General features: G+C 45.8%; 1 protein-coding gene across 3 annotated transcripts in view; it reads left to right on the top strand.

Moving 5' to 3' along the window:
- LOC138260374 (NXPE family member 1-like) overlaps window positions 1-26,517 on the top strand; it is a 204,884-nt gene that overhangs the window by 83,817 nt on the left and 94,550 nt on the right. The window contains exon 2 of one of the 3 annotated variants that reach the window (XM_069208800.1): window positions 11,103-11,175. The exons of the other annotated variants lie outside the window; for them this stretch is intronic. The gene's annotated coding sequence lies outside the window, so the exon portion shown is untranslated. The remainder of the gene's footprint in view (window positions 1-11,102; window positions 11,176-26,517) is intronic. 3 annotated transcript variants of the gene reach the window in all.

The following is a 26,517-nucleotide window of genomic DNA, read 5'->3' as shown; positions in this document are numbered from 1 at the left end:
GCTTGGTTTCAAAGACATATTGGGGACATGTTGAAAGCTTAGCTAGGAATGCATTCTGCCTATTGCTTACCATTAACCTTGTGCTTTTTAACTCACATTTGTGTGTTTTCTATTTGCTGGCTTTATTTGTTTTAGACTTGCCAGAATGTCTTTGCTCGTGGAGTATTGCCTGTTTACCACTTCTCTTACTAGATCCTTGTGATCTTTCATGAGTGTTTGATTTTCTGGGAAATCATTTTTTCTTTTTCACAAGGCACTTCGTAGAGTCATTTTTTTTCAGCTCACCCTTTTATGCTCACCCTTGTATGCTAGTTCATGAAACAGTAAATGTGTATATGTCTTTGAAAGGGTTTCCTGCCTCGTATGTTTTTGCTTGGCTGATTCTATTTATCTCTGGCACTATCTGCTCATCAATCACTGTTGCATAATTTTGAGGACAGTACAGTATGACACCCACAAATTAGCTCTATGACTCACAGTCCACATCATGTGCATCCGGATCACTGCCACAACATCAGAATCAACAATGTCATGTAACAAAAATGGTGTGTCAAAAATCTAAAAATCTAATTTACAAAAATATAATTTCCCTATTCTTATATTGGAAATTACAAGAATATTAAAAAAATATTTTTCCCCACCAATATCATTAAAAACATGACAAAATATTGTTTCTTTTTATATATGCATGCCACTTGCACGAAGGAAGCACCCATCCGAAAGTGTTAGGCAATATTGGTGTCATTTGTGAAAGGATAAATTTATAGTTTAAAGCGATAAACCTCAAATATTTTAATAGATACCATTAATACAATGTTCATTAAATAAATCTCAATAATATTTAATACTATATATAAATATATACTTATATAAACAAACATACATATATATATATCTGTGTTGTATGTTTACATATATAATGTAGCACAATTATTAGAATATATATTTTGCATTATATTAAAATGTTCTTTTAGTTCTTTAAATTAACTTCTATGAGATGTGGTATATATGGAGAGAGAGAGAACTCTGGGTAGTTCCCAGGTTTAGGTGGAGAGCAGCTCTCTTCTTTTTGCGTAATTAATGTGTCACACTAACCCTGGAAGGGTGTCATTGAAGTTGCAGTGTGTCCCTTACCTGGAGCTGCTCTCCACTTCAACTTGGGAACTACCCAAAGTTCTGTCTTCTTTTCTGCATGTATATATATATATATATATATATATATATATATATATATATATATATATATATTCACAAGCCAAATCAGTCCTCTCACGGTGCGCTCAATAGCTGGTGCCTACGTCAGGGACGGACCATTTCCTTGCAATTACATATCTTCCAAATGGAAAGCACTCCAAAGACTTGATATCCATATTTTGATGATCACCAGAGCAGACCATCACCATCACCAATGCGTTTTGACTGTCACAGTCTTGACGTGAAACGCCTTGGTGGGGGTCTGCTCTGCTGATCAAATAAAATATGGATATCAAGTATTTTGGAGTGCTCCATTTCCATTTGGAAGATATATATATATATATATATATATATATATATATATATACACACACACATATATGTATTTATATATACATCCACAAGAAAAACTGTTCCTGCTAGAGCCCTTAAATGTAAGGGGTGGAGCACCATTATAACAATGGCATCTTGTGCCTTCAATGGAATCACAAAGTAATGGGGCAAAATGCATGAAAGTAAGGCATAACCTGGAAAAGCACAGTCCAGGTGAACACAGAAACTAAACACACAGTGTATTGTAACAACTATAAAGTGTGTACAAGAGACACAATGAATACTCGTGATGCAGTACCACTGAAAAAACACTGAAAAAAGGGACTATTGCTGCAAACATCGAGACAGAGTAAATGCCCAAAAAGAAAGAAACTTCTAATTAAAAATTCACTGTGAAAAACAAATCCGAAATGGGCATATGCCCCAGGAAACTGATAATCAGAGAGTACTGTTGGTCAGGAATTGCTGGTCAGCCCACAGATTGCATGAAAAGGAATAATGTCATTTGTCTATAATACGGAGTCTCATAGACACAGGTAGAATGTATACAATAAGGCACAGCCTGACAAGTCATGGTCCGGGTAAACAAGGCGAGTATGCACAGTGAGGTCTACTTTAAACCTCAAGTAAACACTTGTTTACTCAACACAAGTAAATTAATATAATGCAAAACATGGCGATAAAGATAGGCAATTCCTGTACCAACGGAGACAAGGCAACTGCCTAGAAAGAAACCCCTGTTCACAGTGAGAATACCACTGTGAAGGATAAATCAGTACAGGGGCGTTATAGTTAGGATCAGAATTGACATGCACAAAGCCATAGAAACACAGCAGTTATTGTTATCTCAAGAAACTATAACTTATGCCCTGAGATAACTATAACTAGCAGCCTTCACCATGCACTACTAATTAACCCACATATTACATCAGTAATTGCATCTTCTATGACATTATTAATAATATCATTGCAACATTTTTTAAGTTTTACGTTTTTTAAATGTTAATGCCTAACTATAACGTCTGTGTAACCTTTGTTTTTTTCAGAGAATTTCTATGTTTTTGTTAACACAGCGGGGTTGGTCACAGAGCCTGACCTGCAGCAAGGACTTACAGGAGAAGACACACAAAAATAAGGGAACAAGCAAGGTGGAAGCAGTGAAAACAAGGGATAAACAAGATGAGGACAAATATAAAATGGAGGAAAAAACCAGGAGAAAGCAGTGAAAATGAAGGAAAACCGAAGAGCAGGCACACAAATAATGTGGGGAAAAGGCAATGAAAAAGCAGTGAAAATGAGGGAAAAGCCAGGAGAGGGCATATCAAAAATGGGGGAAAAGCAAGGAGAAAGCAGAGAGAATGAGGGAAAAGCAAAGGGAAGGCACTCAAAAAAGGGGGATAAGTGAGGAGAAGACAGGAGGAGGAACAATGCAGCAGCATGGGGAGGTCTGTGCCATTTTTTCAATATTGCCACGAATTCATGGATCCACTGTGATTTCACAGCAAAACTTTAAAAAAAAATGTTTTTGGTCTCCTGTTGAGTCCCTATGGGACAACAGCACCAAGCCTAGGGGGCCTACCCTGCCCCCTCCTCTTTTTTCTTTTCTACTTTTTTCTTGGGAGTCTGAGTCCCAAGATGGCTGCCAGCACTTCCTGTTTGCAGTGCTGGCAGCTAATCAGATCGCTATGAGATATGTCGCATCCATGGAGGTTCTACAACTCTAGATACACCAATTTCTGTTTTCATGAATCCCTCTAAAATTACTGAATAGATTTACATCAAATTATAAAAAAGGGCTCTTTCTGGACCAAGACTTTCGGCCAAATTTAGTGTAATTCCTTTCAATGGTTTGTGCTTAAGTTGTGTCTAAAATCTCTATGGGAAATAACATAGGAAACACAAATGTTGTGACCCCTCTTTTTCTCAGCCCACCTACCCTGCTTGACAGATCACCCCAAACCTTTCTAAGCAGAACCCGACAAAGTAGAAAATCTTTTGGGGACAATTTTGTGGGTATTCATCAACAGGTGTCAAAGTTATAAGCAAACCAAAAACTCTGACATAATACTGATTCACAAAATAGCAAAACATAAAAATACCAGAAATTAAACATTGATAGCAAAATTATAAATTGTGTATATTTAACTGTAAAAACACAAATATCAAGAATATCAAGAACACAAATATTGTAATTAAAAATATAAATTTTTACATATATCGAAAACAACAATTTTGATACACACATGTTTAAGTTAAATAAAAATATATCAAAACAGTTATCAGTCATATATCTAAAAATGTGCATTAATTACAAACATTGAAACGCCAACCTATGTATATAAATATACATATCATATATATATATATATATATATATATATATATATATATACATATAAAACCTACTGGTGGTCGCCAGTAGGTAGTTATAGCTAGGTCAATTCTTTCCATACACAGAGCGTTTTTTGTTTTGCCAGCCAATAGTTTTGGCGCCACTTGAGGAATCTTCTTGAAATTTTCAAAACGTATTCTTTGGTCACTTCAGCTGCTATGTTCAAAGTTTTAGGGTGCTCTGTCAAGTGGGGGCCAAGAAAAAAGGGGGTCCCTAATCACTTTTTAACAATTCTACGTCAATGGGATTTTTCAAATTTGTGAACACGACTACAGCCCGAACCGCTGAACAGAGGTACACAAATTTGGAAAAAGTTAGCTCTTGGTCCACAAAGTGTGCTTTTTGTGATTTGTTGTAAATCCCTTCAGTAGTTTTGGAGATATTAGAGTTTAAAAATTATAGATATCTAGAGACGTGGATCCTCCGCACATACAACTGTCCCCATGCTGGTATCTGATTGGGAGCCAACACTTCAAACAGGAAGTGTTGGCAGCCATCTTGGGAGTCGGCTGAAGCCGAGTCCCAGAAAAAAAATTAAAAAAGAGAAAAGGGGCCAGGGTAAGAACACCCTGACCCCTTAGCACTGGATCTGCAGATTGTTCCAATTTTTTTTTTTTTTTTTTAAAGGGAAGTTTACTCCACTTTTCTTTTAAATTAGTCCCTGGGTGGGCCAGGTCCCTGGGGCATCGGGGTCTTTAATAAAGGAGGAGGGCACACAGGGCCTCTCTTCTAGGGCGTGCATTAGCCCCAGGGCCACCATCTCCCCAGGGCGATGAAAAAGAAAAATGTGAGGGGGATGTGCAGCCCCCCTGCACCCTGGGGACCACCATCTCCGCCACGCAAAATAATTCTTTGATATGGGGGAGGCCATATGACCTCCCTTAGATCCCCAGGGACCACTACCTCCCTGGGGCTAGATAAGAAGTTTGTGCCCGGTGGCCATGCAGCCCCCTACAGCCCAATTAAGGGGGGGTCATGCAGTTTCCATGCAACCCCAGGAACCGTCACCTCTCCTGGGCTGCAATAAAAGAATGAAGGGGGTCTGTTGTGGAACCCTGGCCCTGGGAACTACCACCTCCTGTGTGGCAAATTCAGCAACGGAGGGGGGCTGCTTGCACCCCTCATGGAGCCACCAATGGCCCTGAGGACTGCCATTCCCCAGGGCCGGCTCCTGCTATGTCCCAGGGTGCCCACCACTGGGACATATCTGTTTGCTGTGACTTGGTGGGAACTTTGACAGTTTCCGCCAAGTCACAACAAACACTGTCAAATATATGTGAGGTCATAAGCAGTGTATTACGGGGATGCAAGTTATTGTTAGCTCACATAACTATAACTGATGAATTTCACTGGTTTTGTATGAGTTAAATGTGAGACTCGCTATAACGTCCCTATAACCTTTGTTTTTTTCAGTGAATTTCTAAGTGTTTTTTAATTTTATTTCCTAACTATAATGTCCCTATAACCTTTAGTTTTTACAGTGAATTTCTAGGTTTTGTAAATTCTATTTCCTAACTATAACGTCCCTGTAACATTTGTTTTTTTAAAAAATCTATTTCGTAACGATAATGTCCCTGCAACCTTTGGTTTTTTTAGTGAATTTCTAAGGTTTTTTAAATGTTATTTCCTTAACTGTAACTACTAACCTTTGACATTGAGTGTGTGAGTGAGAGAATAAGTTTCTCACTAGGTCTATGAATGAATGTGAGAGTGTCTGAGTGGGTCTGTGTGTAACTGTGTGAGTGTCTGAGTGAGTCAGTGAGTGGGTGAATCCATGTCTCAGAGGATCTATGAGTGGGTGCATGAGTCTCTTAGTGGGTGTGTGAATGAGCATTTTACTGCCTGAGTGACTTAGTCTGTGATTGGTTGTATGTGTGTGTGAGAGTAGATATTGTACCATTGCTCTACTAATGAAACTTGAGTCATGGACTTTTTGACTTTGTTGAAGTTATGAAGGGTGTTCAATATAATACTATTATGTAAGTTTCTGTTGTGAAATTCTCCTCTATCACATTGAGCTACCTTTATAATCATGGGGACGGCTAGTTGGGGAAAGTAGGTATTGCCTGCAGAGTTCCAGCTGCATATCACCATGACAATTTTTTAAATATAATGTCCATTTTTGTGACAACTTCATTGTTCACTGGACACCTTTGTTCGTGAGTATGCTGTTGTTTGAGACGACGAGGGGCATTGCGAAACATAGTTTCCGGTGATGTGATTAATCACGACTATAGCATGTTTTTTTTAAGTGTAATACACATATATACACATATTTTAATTAGTACTTGATATCAGCAGTTTATTAATATAATGTGGAAACTCATATTTATGTAACTAATTTTATTATAAAACTCTCTCAAACTATATTTCAGTTTTTGCAATGACATTGGTATTCCCAAAGATGACAGTGTTTATGATGATCATGTTACCTGGAAACAAAGAGATGTGATTCGGGGAAACACTTTTTATTCATTTTCATGGGAAGTTCTCACGTGTTTCTTCCTTCGTGAAGGTTCCACTTGCTGTTAGGATCATTCTTGGAGTTCTCCTGTACTTTAAATTGCAGAACTATGTTGGATTCTTTTTTTTATAGTTTTTCTAAAATAAAACAAAATCAGGGAGAAGTGAAGATGAAGAATTTCATCATGAGGCCGAAGAGCAGGAGTTAGCAGCTGGAGCAGAGGGCTCTCCTGATGAGGAACTACCAGCTGAAAAAAAAGCATAGCATGGACTTTTTTCATCATACCATCAGGTAAATCAAAAATAGTGCACATTGTGCAATGCAACTCTATTGAGGTGCAGTGCCAAGAACTTTCATGTGGCACAACTTTTATGCTCTACCACTTGAAAACTTATCATAAAAGTAATTTTAGAAGGGCACATAAAGAGAGAGATGAAGAGAGCAACCGTCCAGTTGTGGGTTTCACCACAAGTGGCTGGAGACAGAGTGCCAGGGGAAGTGGAGACGCAGAGGCTAGTAGTGTCACTGAAGTTAAGGAGAGTTGGTACTTATTGTTTTGATTGTAATACCACCCTCACAGATGTTGAGCAATGTGTAGGTGGTATTGTGGATGCAAGGACGTTGCACACCTGTTAAGTTGTGCTATAATTTCATTCAGGTTGTGGGCTGATTTTCTTTTTGATGTTACAACTTTTAATACCCTACTGTCAATTTATCACTGTCACAAATCTGTTTCCTCTCTCTCAGTTGAACCAAAGGTGTTAATGAATTTTGGTTTTTTTTGTTTATTGTTGTTAGGGAAAACTGCTTTAATGAGAGCATGGATTTGTCACACCTAAAGGTCATTTTGTTGGGTTTGTTGGTTGTTAAGTGTAGGAATGGTGAGTTTGAATGCATTACACCAGTAATGTCACTTTTTGCATAAAGTCCCTGCCTTCCATTTAATTCCAGTAATTGTGTTTGTGTAATGGCATTCTGGTTGTGTTTGGGGGCATCAAAGAGCAATCCTAAGTCTCATGTATGGCTGATAGTATTGTGTTGGTTGAACAAGGATGTGGTGCTTTTTAATGTGGCATGTTCTGTTCTTCCGCTCTGGTTTCTGATTTCTCTGATTCATTCATGAAGCATTCTGCTTTGATCGGGGGTGAATCGGACAGCTACATGTACGCATGGCTGTATGTTTGGACTGATGCTATACTGAGTGGAGCATCAGCATGCATGGTAATGGTAAAACCTAATTAGGAAATAAATGGTGCTCTTCAAGTGCTCATTCAATGAGGCAGTTCTCATAGTAGATAATAATCCTAGAATGATCTCCCCCAGAACATGAGGACAGCCGCTTCATACACGGATTTCCACAAGAAACTGAAAACCTGGCTCTTCAACTGATCCCATTTTCAGAACCCGCACCTGCTCAGCAACTGAATATCCTCACAGGTGACACTTCTTGCACTCAAGATATCCATGTGACATTAAATTACAAGATGTCTGGGGAAGCTGTTGCCATTCTGCCTCCATCTGAAGAGTAGAGACAGAGAGAACCACATGGGGTGACTCCGATGTTCAGTTTCCTAGAACCTTTTAAGCTGCTGCTTAAGGTCTGTTTTCTGATTACCTCCTTTTTGAGTATCTCAACATAATTTGAAAGCTGTTTGTGAGGGGCTGCTTGGAAGGAGACAGTAAGTTCATGGAATCTTTTCACTCCATGTGTGGGTGGCAAAAGAAGCTTTATATGTGCCCAAGGTCAGCCCAAGAATCATCGTGTATTTTAGTGTCAGTGCTATTTTTATAATGGTTTAGTTTGTGAGTCAAATTCAAGTGGCTGACTCTACCCAAAGCTCCTGGAAATCATCCAGATGTTTCCTGGCACATAGCAGGAATGAGCCCAGATTTTCTTTATTTATACATTTTGGAATCACGGACGTCATCTGTATTTATTATTTTCTTATATTGTTGGTTTTGGTCCATATTTATTTTTTTCAATGGATACAAGAAGTTGCACGTAAAATATGTCTTAATTTATTTAGCTGATAAAAAGTATGGTGACATGGTGTTGTCTTTTGGATTTGAATGTGTTATATAGCTATCTGGGCTACTTCTAGGGCATCTTGAGCTCCTACACAAACTGTTACGATCTTAGTTAAATGGATGTTTTGTTGAAAGCAGAGCTTGGAAACACAGGGCAGTGATTGCCTCTTTGTGTTTCACAGCTCCGCTGTCAGAAAAACATGCTGGAACTCGAAAATATTTTGACTAAAGACACTAAAAGGAAGTGGACCGATCCCTTCTGCACTGGTGCAGCGCAGAAAACGACACCATGGGCCAGATAAAAGGAAAAGTAGCAGCCCCACGCTACGTCACTTTAGAAGCACAGGGGTGCGCCGTATTTAAGTGAATACGGCACACCCCTACGTTTCCCTGCGCGCTGGTGCTAAACTTAGCTGCCAACGTAGGCATCCTTGCACCATAGTACGTTGAGGGGTGTGATTGTTTATGTGCGGGAAGGTGTCCCGTCCTGCTCATAAACAATCACTCATGGCGCTTTGGCACTTCTGTGTGTGCTGCACAATGCAGCACACACAGAAGTGCCAAAGCGTCATTTCCAAATGATTGTTTATGTGCAGGAAGGGAAATCTTCCCACACATAAACAATAATTTCTGGCATTTTGCTCTTTCTATGCGTGCTACAGGATGCAGCACGCATAGAAAAAGCAAAAAATAAGGAGGAATAAAAGTATTTCTCATCGTTGTGCCCTGCTAATGCCACCCCTGGGTGTGGCGTTAGATTTTGGTGCTGCCTTAGGTTTACGAAATCTCATAAATCTGAGGCAGTATCAAAATGCAATGGGTGTTGCTGTGGCACGCCCACAGCAACACCCGTTGCACGCCCCTTCCACGCACGGTGCTGCGTGGGAAGGGGCCATATTTATAAGGTGGCATTAATGCCACCTTGTAAATACGGCGAAGTGCTTAGCCCCACAGGAGCGTCACAAAAAGTGATGCTCCTGTGGCGCTAGGGGCCCATAAATATGGCCCCATATACGTCTCTCTCCAACTGCAGTATCCATACTCCATGCCTCCTTGCCACACCAAAAAGCGATATGGGAGCAAATTGATTTTCTCTGTGGAGCTAGTGGCAGGAGTGGGTGTAGGCAGCCATTTTTAACATTGTTCCCCACAGAGTGAAAGGGTACCCGCATACAAACTCCTTAACCGACAACCAATGAGTGAACTTTTAAAAACTCTGGATCGTCACTTTTTGTGATGCTTCGGTGGCGCTGTGCACTGCACCATAGTTATAAGATGGTGCTAAGCCACTTTTTGTCACTTAATACCGCTTTGTGAAGAAGGGCCCTTCCAAAGCAGTCTTGTTTGTCAGAGGGGCATGCAATGGGTGTTGCTTTGGGCACCCCACTGCAACACCCATTGCTTTTGAGGCCGTGCTTGTTTTGTTGCGGGAATTTACACCATTCAATGTGAAATCTCTCCTTTCTGTGAGATGGCAATTAACATGAACTGATAAGATGTTTTGCATTGTTGTAAACTGCCATTCAGGGGAGCTAGCAGGACACAATTGCTGTGAGATTAAAAATGCTTCAACTATTTCCTCTGCAAACCTTTAATAGCAACCTTTACTTCAGGACTTTCACTACCATGGACTGCCCTTCCCTTCAATAGGTGCTTCTGGTGAAAACAATAAAATTGGTGAAAAGCCATAAAGCCAAGTCATTTCTCAAAGTAAACACACACTACATGTGTCCCTTTTCAAATTAGATAGGTTACTCTCCAAGACACACATAATCCTGTTAAAGCAACATAGAGCCCCGGTGAATACACAGAAGTGAAACAAATTGATGCACCTCTCAATCCTCTCTCCCAATATTACGAACAGGCAAACAACTGAGACATGGTCCAACACATGGCCTGTGCATGGTACTTAGCTAACACTGCATCATTCGGCAAGTTATATGCAGGGCTCTGAGTTCATGTCCACACCGACTTAACCTGTCACCTCTATTTCTTGCTGTGTAAACAAAAAACTGTGCAAATACACCTGCACTGCAAAATGTTTATGATATATAGCATGTTTTCCTGGCACCACATCTCAGATTATCCATTGTCACAACTCTGTGTAAAGGACACCCTTCTTAACAGAAAGGCATAGCATCAGTGTTAATGTCTTCAAAGTAGCTGGTTGCACATTTGTTTGATTTTCCTCAATATAGCCCACTGTCATTTTGTATGCTCTGTCTGATCATTGTTGTTTCTTCTTGGTGTTTTCAACATTATATGCAACTCTAACTGTTGTGACAATGTCAATGAACTGGCAAAGCCAACAAGAGAGAAAAAATCTGTTATCCCAATGTTACATGAAGTGTTATTAAAAGGTTATGTTACAGTCTCGTAGATGGAGCATAGGAGGGGCAGGAGTGGGCCCCCCTGGGGAAACTAATCTGCATTCCTCTTTCATATAAACATCTCACTTTCAATCAATCAATAAATCAGGGAATTTGTAAAGCGCACTACTCACCTGTGAGGGGCTCAAGGTGCTGAGGGGGGGAGGGGAAGGGGGATGGCTGCTCCTACTCGAACAGGCAAGCCTTAAGAAGTCTCCTGAAGGTAAGGAGGTCCTTGATCTGACGCAGGTGGATGGGAAGAGTGTTCCATGTCTTAACGGCGAGGTGCAAGAATGATCTGCTACCTGTGTTTGTTCTGCAGATGCGTAGGACGGTGGCGAGGTCAGAGGAGCGGAGCTGTCGGTTCGGGTGTAGAAGGAGAGCCGTCTGTTGAGGTATTCTGGTCCGGTGTTGTGCAGTGCCTTGTGAGCGTGGGTGAGGAGTTTGAAGGTGATTCTCTTGTTGATGGGGAGCCAATGCAGGTTTCTCAAGTGGCCTGTGATATGGCAGTGGTGGGGGAAGTCCAGGATGAGGCATGTGGAAGCATTCTTGACTTTCAAGTCAGCAGTAAACAAAGAATACTGCACCGAGTTCCTTGGAACACACAGCTTGACATTTGAACTCTGTCTTTGAATACACAGCAAATTTGACAGGATAGAACAATATTTTAAGGGCTTTTTAGAGAAAAGGAGTTTGTGGAAGGATACAGAAAACACAGTTTTGGCAACAGGAGGGATGGATGGAACCTGCTGAGCCTAAAGCAAATAAAGCCAGCAAATACAATACAAAGACAATGGTGATCAACAGGCGGAATGCATTCCTAGGTCAACTTTCTGAAAGTCCCCAAGATGTCTTTAGCAAGCCAGCAAGCTGCGCTGTCTGGTAGGTTACGACCTATAAAGTTAAATGCACACAAGATCATGAGGATGCTGACAATAAATCTAACCACTAGCAATTGTTCAGGTTAGCATTCATGCCCATCATTCTTTTGCCCACCATATCACTTCACTTTTGACCAAGGCATATACAAATCAGTCTTGACCCTGCTGTAATAGGAACATTCCAGCCTGAACTACCAGGCCAGGTTCTCTCAGAACCAGAACATAAGTATTCCAAGACTGGTTTCACCCTGATTAAGAGAATTCTCCTCAACCGAAAGATGGATTACTAGGGGTGTACCACAGGGCTTATCGATCACTCAATCAGTCATTTGTAGAGCACGTCGTTGTCACCCCTGGGGGTATCTGGCCACTGGGGTGCAATTTCTCTGTCAGAGACCAAGGTCTTGAGTCTCTTCCTGAAGTCTGCCAGTGAGGGTGCAGTTTGGAGGGGGACTCCAAGGTCATTCCAGGCCTTGGCAGCGATGTAGGGAAAAGAACAGCCATCACTGGGCCAGATTCTAGGTGTGTGTATGAGGGCCAGAGAGAAAGAGAGCAGGTGTCTGGTGGATTGGTGGAAGTGTAGACGGTGGTTGATGTAGTCTGGTCCTTGATCGTGTAGGGCTTTGTAGGTGTGCATGAGGAGCTTGAAATTACATCTCGTCTGGACGGGGAGCCAGTGGAGGTTTCGGAAGTGGGGGTGATGTGGGTGCACTTTGGAAGGTCCAGGATGATTTTGGTGGTGGTGTTCTGTATTGTCAGGTGTCACTTTAGGAGGTGGGAGGATAGAGTGGCGTAGACAGCATTGCCGTAGATGAGGCAGCTGGTGAGGGGGGACTGGATTAAGGTTTTCCTGGTGTTGGCTGTGATCCATCCAATTATTATCCGGAGCATGCGAAGGATGAGGAAGCAGGAGGAGGCGACTATGTTAATCTGCTGCCTCATGGTCAGCTGACTCTCAAAGATTATGCCAAGGTTGTGAGTGTGGTCTGTAGGCAAGGGAGTGGGTCCGAGTTTGGATGGCCACCAGCTATGGCCGCAAATGGAGGTGTTTTTTCCCGAAGATCAGGACTTTTGTCTTGTCGGAGTTGAGCTTCAGGCAGTTGGTCTTCATCCAGTCTGCTACTATGGTCATGGCATTATGGAAGTTGGTTTTGGTGGTGGAGGGGTCTTTAGTAAGTTAGAGGATCAATTGAGTATTGTCTACGTAGGAGATGATGTTGAGTCCAATGGATCTTACAATGTCGGGGAGGGGGGTCATGTAGGTACTGAACAAAGTGTGACTGAGGGATGAACCTTGGGGTATGCCTCAAATGATGCTCATGGATGTGGAAGTGAAAGGGTGTAGTCAGATGCTCTTAGTGCATCCTGTCAGGATGGAGGTGATCCATTTCAGTTTATTGTTTTGTATTCCGAGGCTGTGGAGTCTGTTGATGAGAGTGTAGTTGGAGACGGTGTCAAACAAGGTCAAGGAAGATCTGGTCTGCAGTTTCCCTGCGGTCAAAGAGTGCTCTGATGTCAGCAGTGGCAGCGATGAGTGTGGTCTTGGTGTTGTGGTTGGAACGAAAACCTGATTGGGAGGTGTCCAAAAGGTTGTCTTCTTTAAGGTTGCTGGTGAGCTTCCGATTGATGGCCTTCTCAAATACTTTGGCTGGGTGGAGGAGTAGAGAGATGGGTTGGTAATTGTTGAGTTTTTTGGGTTTGCTAGAGGGTTGTTAGGAGGGGTTTCATTTCCTCATATTTTCATTTGTCCGGAAAAACTGCAGAGGTGAAGGAGGTGTTGAGGGTGCTGGTTTGTTCCGTGCTGATGAGGTCGGTTCCGAGGTTGAACAGGTGGTGGGGGCATGAATCGGTGGGTGACTTGAGTTAATGGATGACATGATTGCTGAGATGGATTAAGTGGTGAGTGGTGCCCATGTAGAGATCATGCTGTTGGTGTACACTGGAGTTGTAGAGAGAGCTGAAGTTAGAGAGTGTGAGTTGGGGTTCTAGGTTGTTGTAGATGGCGGTGATCTTGCTGTGGAAGTAGTCTGAGAGTGTGTTGCAAAGTTCTTAGGAGGGGTGAATGGTGTTCCCTGTGGCTGCTGGGTTGGAGTACTCTTTGACTGTTTTGAAAAGTTATGTTGTGCAGTTGAATGCTGAGTCAATGAGGGTCGTGATGGCTGCTCTCTTGGCCTCCTTGAGTTGTTGTTGGTAGTTGCTGAGAGCTGCTATGTGGGTTGTTCCATCGGAGGAATTCCTGGTAGATTGCCATTGTTACTCGAGTTTGTAGCAGCTACACTTGGTGGCTCTGAGCTCTGGAGTGTACCAGCTGGCATTTGTAGAGGTTGTGTTGGTTCTTGCTGGTTTCAGCAGGGCAATTGAGTCAGTGCACTCAGTGATCCAGGAGGAGAAGGTCAGGATGGCCTAGTCGAGGTCGGATGAGGCCTTGGGTTTGGATGAGCTGAGGGCCTGCGTCCACTGTGATTCAGTTATTCTGCTCCAGTTGTGGTAGTTGGCTCAGTGGTTGCCGGTGGTGGTGTGTTGGGCATCTGCAATGGTGAAGTGGACGATGCTGTGGTCGAGCCAGAGAGTTCTGTGCCGTGGCTGAATCTGACTCCGTCAATGGTGGAGAAGAGGGGGTCGAGGGTGTGTCTGGCCTTGTGTGTGGGTATGTTGACCAGTTGGGTGAGGCCTATGTTGCTCTAGTTCTTGAGGAAGGTGAAGGAGTTGGCATCATTGGGATTGTCAATGTGGAAATTGAGGTCACTGAGTAGAATGTAGTGGTTGGAGTCGATTGCTAGAGGTGCAATGATGTTGGGGTTGACGTCATAGAAGGTTGGTTGGGGTCCTGATGGTCTGTATTCAAGGGTGCTTCTTAGGATAGTTTTGGCATTGGTTTGTAGTTGGAGTTGTTCCATGATGGATGAGGTGTCCTCGCCGGTGGCAATGCATCAAATGGTGTTCTTGAATATGATGGCGATGGTCCCACTGTGTTTGTTGGTGCAGTTTTGGTTATGATCTTGTAGACGTTGGCTGTTGCAGTGGCAATGCGGGGTTTTAGGCAGGTTACGGTGATGAAGGCAACTTCTGGTGAGAAGGAGATGATTATGCCCCAGATTTTTGTGGCATGTTTGCAGAGCGATCGGACGTTGAGCAGGATACATCGGACAGGTTCTTGGTTGACCGTGGCCTTCCGGGCGGGTGTGGCGCGGGGTCCTGTGTGGGCTGGGAACTCGGTGCTGCAGGAGAAGCAGCAGTTTTGGCAGATGAAGAGTCTTTTGGTAGCACAAGGGGATGTGGTGGCATACTATTGTTTTCAATTGGCTCCTATCTACTGTGGAGTCTTAGAACCAAAATGTTGGAGCTAATCCTGCACAGTACATCAATAGTGTCAAAAAATGTTCTACTATTGCTCCTACCCAGCGCCATGGTGTGCTGTATCTACAATACACAGTGCACACATGGTGACGGTAGGATGGCACTAAGAGGTGCAAGAAAAGTGGCAGTGCGTTGGATGCAGGACCACCTTTCCTAAATGAGGCCCCTAGTGTTTAAAACGAATGGGCGCCCTCATGTTCACCATAATTCAAACATGCACATTTTACAACTTAGGTTATTTCCTCTGTAAGGACTTTAAACACAGCTTAATTAATCACCATATGCTAACTTCTATGCCATCACAAAAGAACTTTACTCATTTACAATGAGACAAAATCAAAACTTTGTAGTTTGATAATGCATAGATCTAGTTTCAAGATAATTAACAATTCTCTTTATAGTCTGATGATTTCTGTTTCTCATTTTTTCCCTTCTCTGTTTATTCTTGGCGCTTTGTTTTCTCCAGCAATGTTAAGCTTTGTAAAATCCAAGTGCCCAAATTATGGACACTGTCACAATCAATAAGGGTTTCAGGATCATTCTCACAAAACCATTTCCCAAGTTTCCTAAGCAAGAGCGTACCTTTGAGAAACCTTCACCTATTGTCTCCCAAATATTGTTCTGTTTCAGGTCATTTAAGTCATTTTTCAGACTTGTCAGATTAAATAAGTATCTCCTTATCTCCCTGCTGTTATTGGGGAAATAAGTGCAGGAGTGCTGTGACTTTAACACTCAGCAGTCTCCACCCTGACAAATAAGTAGACATCTTATCTACAATCATCCTTATCTTTATGTAATTCAAGATCACACCTACTGATGGAATAAAAGCTACAAAAATATCTGCAGTAACTTCTTACCTGCTCCTCTTTTAAATCTCATTTAAGGCCTCTCAATCCCTGCAGGTTTGTTAATGTCGTCCAATTTTTTGAAAAAAACACTCCTAATTAGCATGCACCATACCAGCCTTTCGGCAACTCGTAATAAGCATTCTTACCACAGATGTAATACACTCCAGGTACAGCGAGATCTTCACCATTTAGCATAAAATCCCATACATTCTTGAACAGGAACACATGTCTGCATTCACTTGTTCCTACAAACGTATTGTCAGCTTTTGATTGTGGCCTATATATACACAAAGCCTTCCTACATGTTGCCAATCTAAAGCTAAGCATCTTTGTGTATCAGGTGTGTTATGAACTGTTTTCTTCTTGCTAGCTATACCCTTATTTATCTATCTACCTTTCCTTTAATTGATTTCCTCCTAGCATCCACTTGATTAATGAACTTCTTTTCTACTGATGTAAGAAGACATATCAAGTTATTCCAGTGTGCATATGCTGTGCCAAATGTTAGAATACCTTCAAAGAATCCACCTAATATCCTCCTTTGCAATGCTGCTGAAATGCTGATTAATAGGAATAAACAAGAAAACTAAGAACCACATAACAACCCTGGCAGTCGGTGATAAAGTGGCAGTAATACCGCCAACAGGCTGGTGGTAATTACCACAAAATTATGACCATGGCGGAAAGAGCTCAGATAGACAGCCACTTTACCACACCGACCGCCAGGGCGGAAACAACAGCCACCACGGTGGTAGCAGCCTACAGCCAGGCGGAAGACAATGTTCCTCCCACTGTATTATGACAGCCCAATAAGCCACCTTTTCTGGGGCGGTATCAACGACATCAAAAGCCTGGCGGAAACACTGCACAGAAGGGAAAGGACTCACCATTGGGGACACAGGAAACAACCACGCTGCCATGGAGCCCGAGCTTCAAATATTTCCAATGATCTTTTACGTCCTGCTCCACCACGAACTCCAACAACGGCCAAGATGACCACGGTGAGTACAGCCGCCTAGCACACAGGGGAGGGGGGAAGCAAAAAGAAAGTAACACACACACGCACAGCACACACACCCACCCCAACACCATACACACAATCAGATGCATTAAGAAAACATATTTACCCCATACCCCTCAGGAATAATGCAAGGACAACACGAATAGATGAAAGTGAGTGTAATAATATAAATACAGTAGAAAGACGTACATCCAATCTAAAAGTATATACATATGTACAATTCAAGGGACACTACCCAGTCCTCAATGTGCATGGGTCAATGGGCCACATGACAAAGTCCAAGTACCCACTTGTATCCTGCCACAACATGGAGAGAACACTGCAGTAGCATCAGTTGGAAAATAGGCAGGCACCTCAGAGGGACAGGGAATGGGGGGTCACCTCAGCCGGCAGATGGAACAACACCACTGGTCCTGGATTGCTCTGTCCTGGGGAGTGCAAGGCCACAGTCTCTCAAGTGCGTGACTTGCCCACTGCTTAGTCCTGGGGAGTGCAAGGCCACAGTCTCTCAAGTGGGTGACTTGTCCAGGTGTTCTGGAGGGGGAAAAATGCCCTGTGCGCGGTCCTGGGGATGCAATGCCACAGTCTTCCAAGTGGGTGACTTGACCTCATGCTCTGGAGGGGGCAACATGCCCTGTGTGCTGTCCTGGGAGTGCAAGGCCACAGTCTCTCGAGTGGGTGACTTGACCACTGGCTCTGGAGGGGGCATTGTGCCTTGTGATCTTCATCCTGGGGAGGATGGGGTTAGTCGGTGGCTTCCCCACTGGTTCTGGAGGTGGGATCGTGCCCTGTGATCTTCATACTGGGGAGGATGGGGTGAGTGGGTGGCTTCCCCACTGGTTCTGGAGGGGTCAACATGCCCTGTGATGCAGATATTGGGGAGTGCAAGGTCACAGTCTCTCAGCTGGATGTCATACCCACAGGATTTGCAGGGAGCAGGCCGCACAACAGCCCATGAAGGCAGTTCTACAGAATGTCCACTGGCGGAGACGGCTGTTCAGTGGTAGCAGTGGTGGTACTGCTGCTGGTAGTGGTGGGGGAGGCTCCTGCCCTTCCCCTGCAGCCTCAGACAGCTGCCCACTGCTGGTGGTGGTGGTGGTGCTGCTGCTGGCGGTGGTTGTGGGGGGAAGCTCCTGCCCATCCCCTGCAGCCTCGGATGGCTGCATAACCATGGTTGGTGGTGGAGGCTCCGACTGAGTCCCAGCACCAGGTCCCTTGTCCTTCCTGCCTGCTGGTGCAGACCCCCTGCCCTTCCTGGCAGCAGCTGGGTATGACTCCTTGCCCTTCCTGGAAGCAGCTGGGGATGGCTCCTTGCCCTTCCTGGAAGCATCTGGGGATGGGTCCTTGCCCTTCCTGGCAGCACTTGGGGCAGGCACCCTTTCCCTGAGGCTGCCTGATGCCCTGGATCCTTTACCAAAACGAGTGGGTGTCGACACTACTGGGCCCTTGGACTGGGTGGCTGAGGTGCTTGGCTGGGTTTTAGCCACCCTGGCCAGACGTGAAGGACGGGGGGTGGGTAGGGAAGAGGTCAATTGTGGAGAGGAAAAGCTGCTTACGGACATTGGGATGGGGAGAGGGAGAAGGTATGGAGTGCAGGAAAAAGGGGAGTTGTAGGAGGTGTCTTTCTGCTGTGTTTGGGTGCAGGTGCATGGGCTGGATGCTGTTGTGTGGTGGATGGCTGTTGGGTGTCTGAGTGCTTGCATTTGTGTACCTTGGGAGGGGGGGACAGACACAGTGGGAGAGGACACAGGGGACGTGTGCATGGCTGTTGGGGGGCTGACTTCCAGTGAGGTGTGTGTTCTGATAGGTGTGCTGGAGATGGCAGTAGTGGATGTGGATGTAGTGCATGCAGATGTGAGTGTAGATGCAAGTAGGAGGGAGGTGGAGGAGGAGGAGGACGGGGACACAGTGGAGGCAGTGGATGTTGGTATGTCTGCATCTGGATTGTGTTTGTGTGAGTGCCTGTGGGATGATTTTTGGTGCTTGTGTTTGCCTGTGCCACTCTTGTGTGTTGTCTTGTGTGCATGCTTGTCTGCCTATGTGCTTGGGATAGGTTGTGGTTGAGGGGAATGGGATTGGGTAGAGGAAGTTGGAGGGGGGAGGGGTTAAACAGGGACAATGGCTGCCGTCAGAGAGGAGGCCAGAGCCTGGATTGATCTCTGTTGGGCCGCCAAGCCAGTGTGAATGCCCTCCAGAAATGCATTGGTCTGTTGTATCTGGGCTGCCAGCCCCTGGATGGCATTCACAATGGTTGACTGCCCAACAGAGATGGATCTCAGGAGGTCAATATCCTCCTCACTCAGGGCATCAGGGCTAACTAAGGCAGGGCCTGAGGTGCCTGGGGTGAAGGAGATGCCCACCCTCCTGAGTGAGCGGGCACGGACAACTCGCTGAGGGGTTGAAGGGAGAGCGGTGCTGGTACGGGGGTGGTGGCTGTACCTGTAGCTGGGGTGGTCACAGAGGTGCCCGTCACCACCAGGGAGCTTCCATCAGAGGAGGTATCTGTATCCGAACTGTCCCCTCCAGTCTCCGCCTTGGTGCTCCCCTAATCCTCCGTCCCACTGGTGCCCTCACCGTCGGTGGACTCTGCCTCCTGGGTCTTGTGGGATGTAGCTCCCTCCATGACCGGTTCCTCTGCTCCTCCGTCAGATGATGCTAATGCACATAAGGACAGGATGACAGACAAAAAGAGGGAGAGAGACAAAGGATACACTTGGTCAATGGCTGCACTAACACCACTGTTGGCATACACAGTACCCACACACACACAGGGAACAGGCCTACACACTATGCAATGTACTACCAGTTCAATGCTAGTCACCAGGGCATGGGGAGGGACACATACCGCCAACTGCAGCATACCTGGGACCCACACAGCCCTGCCCAGTAGTGGATGCCTACAAGCTAGGTAGGAGGACTATCACATCAGAACCCTAGCCAACATGGGACCTACTCTACAATGTCAGGCCTAGCCTAGAGGCACCCACAGACACACATCCCCCACCTGGATACTACCCCACCAGGCGTAAGTAGTAATGATGGGCACTCTACTCACCCTCTTGTGGCTGCTGTGATGCCCTCAAGTGCCCATCCGGCTCTGGAAAGGTCACCACCAGTATGCGGGTCATCAGGGGGGTCAGAGTTCGACATGCACCCCTTCCTCCTTGGGAGGCCGTTCCTAGCTGGGCCTCCGCAGTCTTCCTTGCCCACCATCTCAGGTCCTCCCATCGTTCCCTACAGTGGATACCCTTCTTTTGATGGGTGCTGAGCTGCAGAGAAAACGCACACAGGGAAAGGTATTAGTCAGACCGTCCTCCCTGTTACACTCATGGCCCACCTTACCACTTACGATTCCCATTTGCAAAGACCTGGCCCAGCACACAAACAGCAAGCCACCCAGGGGACATCCACCAACCCCCCCACACGAGACCTTCACATACACCCCTCCATGCATCATGCTCACAGTGTCCTCACCTGTTGGTCTGGAGGCCCATACAGCAGTCTTTACTGGGGTTGGACCCCATCCACCAGTCTCTCCAACTCCGCCGAGGTGAAGGCAGGGGCCCTTTCCCCAGTCACACGAGCCATGGTAGGTTCCAGACACAGGTCACAGCAGCACATGCAGTGTAGGTTCGCTACTGTTGAAGGTCAGATAGCAAATGAGTCAACAAATAGAAAATGGCGGTCTCGTCCGCAGCGGTGCATACCGTCACTGCCGGCGTACATCACCATTGGCCACTGTACCCAATAGGGCCCAATGTTATCCAATGAGGTGTTAGACGCCGGTTCCCAACCGACTCCCGCAACGGCGCACAACATCAGCGGAATTACCTCACACAGGACAGGCGTATGCCATTTTGGGGGTGTCCTGTATTATAACTGTGTCACAGTTCACAATTGTACATAAAGGACAGATGCCACTTATACAGTTCAAAGTAACAACATACATTGTACTGTTGTGGCTACATTGCACAGTTTGTGACCAGCTCCTCACTCTTTTGCCCCATAGATAACCGCTGCGGATGAATAGGAGATGGAGACATACCCCTGTGTACAGACCCCTGGTGGACTTGGCAACACTGGAGGACAGGCACATTATCCTCACCCACATACTGGACAGGGCCACAATCACTGAGCTGTGTGCCCAATTGGAGCCTGACCTGATAGCTGCTATCTGTCACCCCACTGGGATCCCCCCTCTTGTGCAAGTCCTATCTGTGCTCCATTTCTTGGCAACTGGTTCTTTCCAAGTGACAGTGGGCTTGGCCGCAGGAATGTCACAGCTAATGTTCTCAATAGTGCTGACAAGAGTGCTAGATGCCCTGATTAAACACATGTGCAGCTACATTGTTTTCCCCTAGGTGGAAGATTTGGCCACAGTGGAGGCTGACTTCTATGCAATGGGACATATCCCCAACATTATTGGGGCAATTGATGGCACACATATTGCATTTTTTCCCCCACGGCAAAATAAACAGGTGTTCAGAAATTAAAAGAGTTTTCACTCAGTGAATTTCCAGATGGTGTGCCTGGCGGGCCAGTACATCTCCCTCATCAATGCTAAGTATCCTGGGTCTGTGCATGACGCCTTTATCCTGAGGAATAGCAGCATCCCAAGTGTGATGGCCCAACTGCAGAGGCGCAGGGTGCGGCTAATAGGTGAGCCCTGGTTCCCACCCAGTGGATATTGGTGTATGGGTATAGTGTTGGCCATGTAGCATAGTGTGTGGCTAAATGTTGTCCCTCAATATTAGCAGGTGACTCAGGTTACCCCAGATTATCATGGCTACTGACCCCAGTGAGGAATCCCATGACAAGGGCAGAGGGACATTACAATGAGGCACATGGGCGAACAAGAAGGATAATTGAAATTACCTTTGGCCTACTGAAGGCCAGGTTTCGGTTCCTCCACCTAACAGGTGGATCCCTGTGCTTCTCACACAAGAAGGTGTGCCGGATAATTGTTGCATGCTGCATGTTGCATAACCTTGCCTTAAGACGCCATGTGCCTTTTCTGCAGGAGGAGGAGGAGGGTGGATGGCATTGTGGCAGAAGTTGACCCTGTGGACAGTGAGAATGAGGAGGCAAAGGATGAGGAGAACAGAACTGCAGTGATTTGACAATACTTCTAATGACACACAGGTAAGACAGTGTAGCTTCACATTTCATTGTCATTTGTTTGTTTCACATTGTCACTGGCAGGGTGTGATTTCCCACTTCTATGCCCACTCACTGTTCCCTTTGGACACTCTTTTTGCAGATGTTGGTGCCCCACTATCACTACTGGTGTGTTCACTGCAGCCAACTACAGGTCTATCCTATATGCACATTACTGTACACTTGATTTGCAATGTTTGAACCTTGTTAAACGAATACATATTTAAATCATTTGACATACTCCATAATTGTATAAAGTGTGTTTATTGAAGTGCTATAAAGAAAAGGGGGTAGTGCAATGGGCTAGGATGATGATGGAGGAAAGTCCAGGGTATTGTTCCAGTCTATTTGTAGCACAGGTGCATTGTCCAAGGGGACATAGGAAGGGGAGCAATGGCAGTTCAAGGTAGTTAGGGTGACATAGTGGGACAATCAGGAGAGTCTTATTTCCTGACGGGGGTCTTGGCGATAGTCCCTGGCTTCTGCCTGAATCACAGGGAACGTTTGCGGGGTGGTTCACCTTCTGCAGGGGGAGGGGTGCTGGTGGCCTGTTTGTCCTGTGGCTGGGCCTCCTGTCCACTAGTGGCAGCGGAGGTGGAGGGCAGTTCAGTAGTCTGGCTAGTGGCAGGGGCCCACTGTTGTAAGACTGCCTCCCTCATAATGTTGGCTATGTCTGTCAGCACTCCTGGTATGGAGACCAGGGTGGTGTTGATGGCCTGCAAGTCCTCCCTTATCCCCTGGTACTAACCCTCCTGCAGCCGCCTGTTCTCCTGCAAGTTGTCCAGGATCTGGCCCAGCGTATCCTGGGAATGTTGGTATGCTCCCAGGATCTCGGTGAGTGCCTCCATGAGAGTCGGTTCCCTGGGCCTGTCCTCGTCTGGCGCACAGCACTCATTCCAGTTTTCCTGTTGTCCTGTGCCTCTGTCCCACTGCCACTGACCCCAGGTCCCTGATTGCTTTGGGTGCGAGGTGTGCCCTGGGGTCCCTGTAGTGGTGGATACACTGTTGATTGATGTGTCCTGGGGACAGTGACATGGGAACGCTGGGTGGGTGCTGTGGTGATGATTCCTGAGGGGGGAGTCTCTGTGGTGGTGTGTGACTGTGGCTGGGTAACCGACTGTCCAGAGGTCCCTGATGGGCCAGGTTGGTCATCTAGATTCAGGCAACCAGAGTTGCTGTCATCACTGTGGGACTGTTCTGTGGGGGGACTGGAAGTTGCTGGCACCTCTTCTCCACTGACATTGGCTGGAATACCTGTGGGGATTTAAATGCAGTGTTATTGTTTCTGTGTGTGACATATGGTGCATGGGTGGCTTGCCCTCTTTGGTTTTATTTGCGCTGGCAGCTTTGACTTGTGTGAGTTGGTATGTGGTGGGCTAGCTGATTCTCTCTAGCGTGCATGTTTTAATGATAGGTGTCATGCATGGCAGTGAGTGGTGTCCATGCATTGGTATGGCATGTAGGGCTTTGCATTGAGATGACTGATATGTGATGGTAGGGGGTGTGGGAGGTGGTGACGTGATGGGAGTGAAGGTGGGCGTATGTGATGGCATGCAGGTAGGGGGTGATAATAGTAAAGAGTTGACTTACCAGAGTCCAGTCGTCCTGCTACTCCGGCCAGGCCCTCAGGATGCAGTATAGCCAAGACTTGCTCCTCCCATGTTGTTAGTTGTGGGGGAGGAGATGTGGGGTTCACCGCCAGTCCTCTTTACAGCAAGTTGGTGTCTTGCTGCAATGGAATGCACCTTCCACCGTAGGTCGGTGCACCTGTTACCGCATTCCTTGGCGGCTAACACGTTGGTCAATCAATGCTCCTTTTACACTCAACCCACAAATCTGCTGGAACCACAATTTCAAACAAAGTGTTCAGAGCTTCCTACAAACCCTCCTCAAGCACGGGGCACATCTATCATAAGTCTGCTTTGAACCAAAAGCATTCATAGGGGTCATGGCTGGCATGGTAGTGCTCAGTCTCTCCATTTCTATATTAGTTCAAAAGTTAAATTCATTGCTACTGGCCCTATGGTTACTGGAACTGTTAATGCTGGTCCTGACAAATCTAACTGATTTTGTCAGAACAATAATCCTTTACCTTGGCCAGTCCATACTATACCAAAATCTTGACTCGACTGATTCGGGGCAACATTCTGTGGTGCCATTACTGGGAAATATGAAGGCATCATCTGTCTCTGGTTTATAATTTGTACAGGTGTCTGTTCATTCGGTGGGGGCTCAAATTGAGTCATTCCTGGATTTGGAAATGTTGGATAAACTGATGGCACCTGTGCAACATTAGCAATTGGCATTTCTGGAATTATCTGAACGTAACTTTGTGCAACTGGAGCTGTGGCAACACTCGGGACTACACTCTGACTTACTGATGTGACTGCATTATATGGCGGGGTGATTCTGCAACAACTGAGTTATGAATTCATCTTCTGAATCACTCTCAACATCGGCTACCCTTTTATTTTCACTCAATTTCTGTTCTGTATCTTCCTCAGATTTCTTTTTGGCTTTGGACTTAACATTTACATCACCTTCCTGTGTCATTGCTGGAAATACCTTCACTGCATGTAATGTATTTGTTCTCCACATTCTCTCCTCTGCATCCCATCTAGCCTCTGCTAGCACTTTTCCTGCTTTCCTCATTCTCCTTTCAAATTTCTGAGCCTCAGTTTATCGTCCAACTAATTCCCAAATAGTAAGTGATTCACATTGCGCAGGTCTAGGAAGGGGTTTGGATTCATACAACACCCTCCTCAAATTCTCCAAAATTCTCAAATTAAGGGATCCGTAACAGGGATAAGCTAAGTTACCCTCCTTGCCGTTTATTTGCACCATTGATTTACCCAAAGACATGCAGAAACTCCTCTTTACTACATTACCTTGAATGCTGGTGTACCATCAGGTGGGGTAGGCTCACCTTCCCTAATTGGAATAAAAACATCTCCTCTCAACGCACTTTTTAAAGCTTTGAATAACTTACTTTTTACACAAATCAAATTCACAAACACAAATTCTACATAACCAGGAAGTAATTTTCAATCCCACTGTTGGACTTTTTTTGCTTATGCAGGGTCATCCCCAATCTTTTTGCCTCCTGCCTCCTATTTCTTCTGACCTGTTGCTGTTGGCTTTTGAACTCTGAGCACTTTACCACTGCTAACCAGTGCTAAAGTGCATATGCTCTCTGTATAAATTGTATGTAATTGGCTTATCCATGATTGGCATATTTGATTTATTAGTAAGTCCCTAGTACAGTGCCTTAGAGGTGTCCAGGGCCTGCAAATCAAATGCTATTAGTGGGCCTGCAGCACTGGTTGTGCCACCCAAATAAGTAGCTATGTGTTCATGTCTCAGACCTGCCACTGCAGTGTCTGTGTGTGCAGTTTTAACTGTAAATTCGACTTGGCAAGTGTACCCACTTGCAAGGCGTAAACCTTCCCTTTTCTTACATGTCAGATACCCCTAAGGTAGGCCTTAGGTAGCCCTGAGGGCAAGGTGCAGTGTATGGTTAAGGTAGGACATATAGGCCCTCATTCTGACCTTGGTGGGCGGCGGAGGCCGCCCACCAAAGTCCCGCCGTCAGGTTACCGTTCCGCGGTCGAAAGACCGTGGCGGTAATTCTGACTTTCCCGCTGGGCTGGCGGGCGGTCGCCTTCAGACCGCCAGCCAGCCCAGCGGGAAAGAGGCTTCCACGATGAAGCCGGCTCGGAATCGAGCCGGCGGAGTGGAAGCTGTGCGACGGGTGCAGTTGCACCCGTCGCGTATTTCACTGTCTGCACAGCAGACAGTGAAATACATGTAGGGGCCCTCTTACGGGGGCCCCTGCAATGCCCATGCCAGTGGCATGGGCACTGCAGGGGCCCCCAGGGGCCCCGCGACCCCCCCTACTGCCATCCGGATCTCGGCGGTCCGAACGCCGGGATCTGGATGGCGGTAGGGGGGGTCGGAATCCCCGCGGCGGTGCAGCTAGCTGCGCCGCCGCGGAGGATTCAATGGGGCCGCGGTACACTGGCGGGACCCCGCCAGTGGTGCCGGTCCGACCGCGGCTTTACCGCCGCGGTCGGAATCCCCATTGGAGCACCGCCGGCCTGTCGGCGGTGCTCCCGCGGTCCTCCGCCCTGGCGGTCAAAGACCGCCCAGGTCAGAATGACCACCATAGTAATGTGTTTTATATGTCCTGACAGTGAAATACTTCTAAATTCGTTTTTCACTGTTGCAAGACCTGTCCCTCTCATAGGTTAACATGGGGGCTACCTTTAAGTCTGACTGACGTGTAGATTCCCTTTGGGAGCCAACGGACATGTGGAGTTTGGGATCTCTGAGCTCACAATTTAAAAATACATCTTTTAGTAAAGTTGATTTTGAGATTTTGTGTTTGAAAATACCACTTTTAGAAAGTAAGCATTTTCTTGCTTATACCATTTCTGTGACTCTGCCTGTTTGTAGATTCCCTGTCTGGGTCAG

This window comes from Pleurodeles waltl, chromosome 2_1, assembly GCF_031143425.1.
Source record: "Pleurodeles waltl isolate 20211129_DDA chromosome 2_1, aPleWal1.hap1.20221129, whole genome shotgun sequence".
Taxonomy (NCBI): Eukaryota; Metazoa; Chordata; class Amphibia; order Caudata; family Salamandridae; genus Pleurodeles; species Pleurodeles waltl.
Note: the sequence above shows the minus strand (reverse complement) of the source record. Positions and strands in the feature narration are given on the sequence as shown.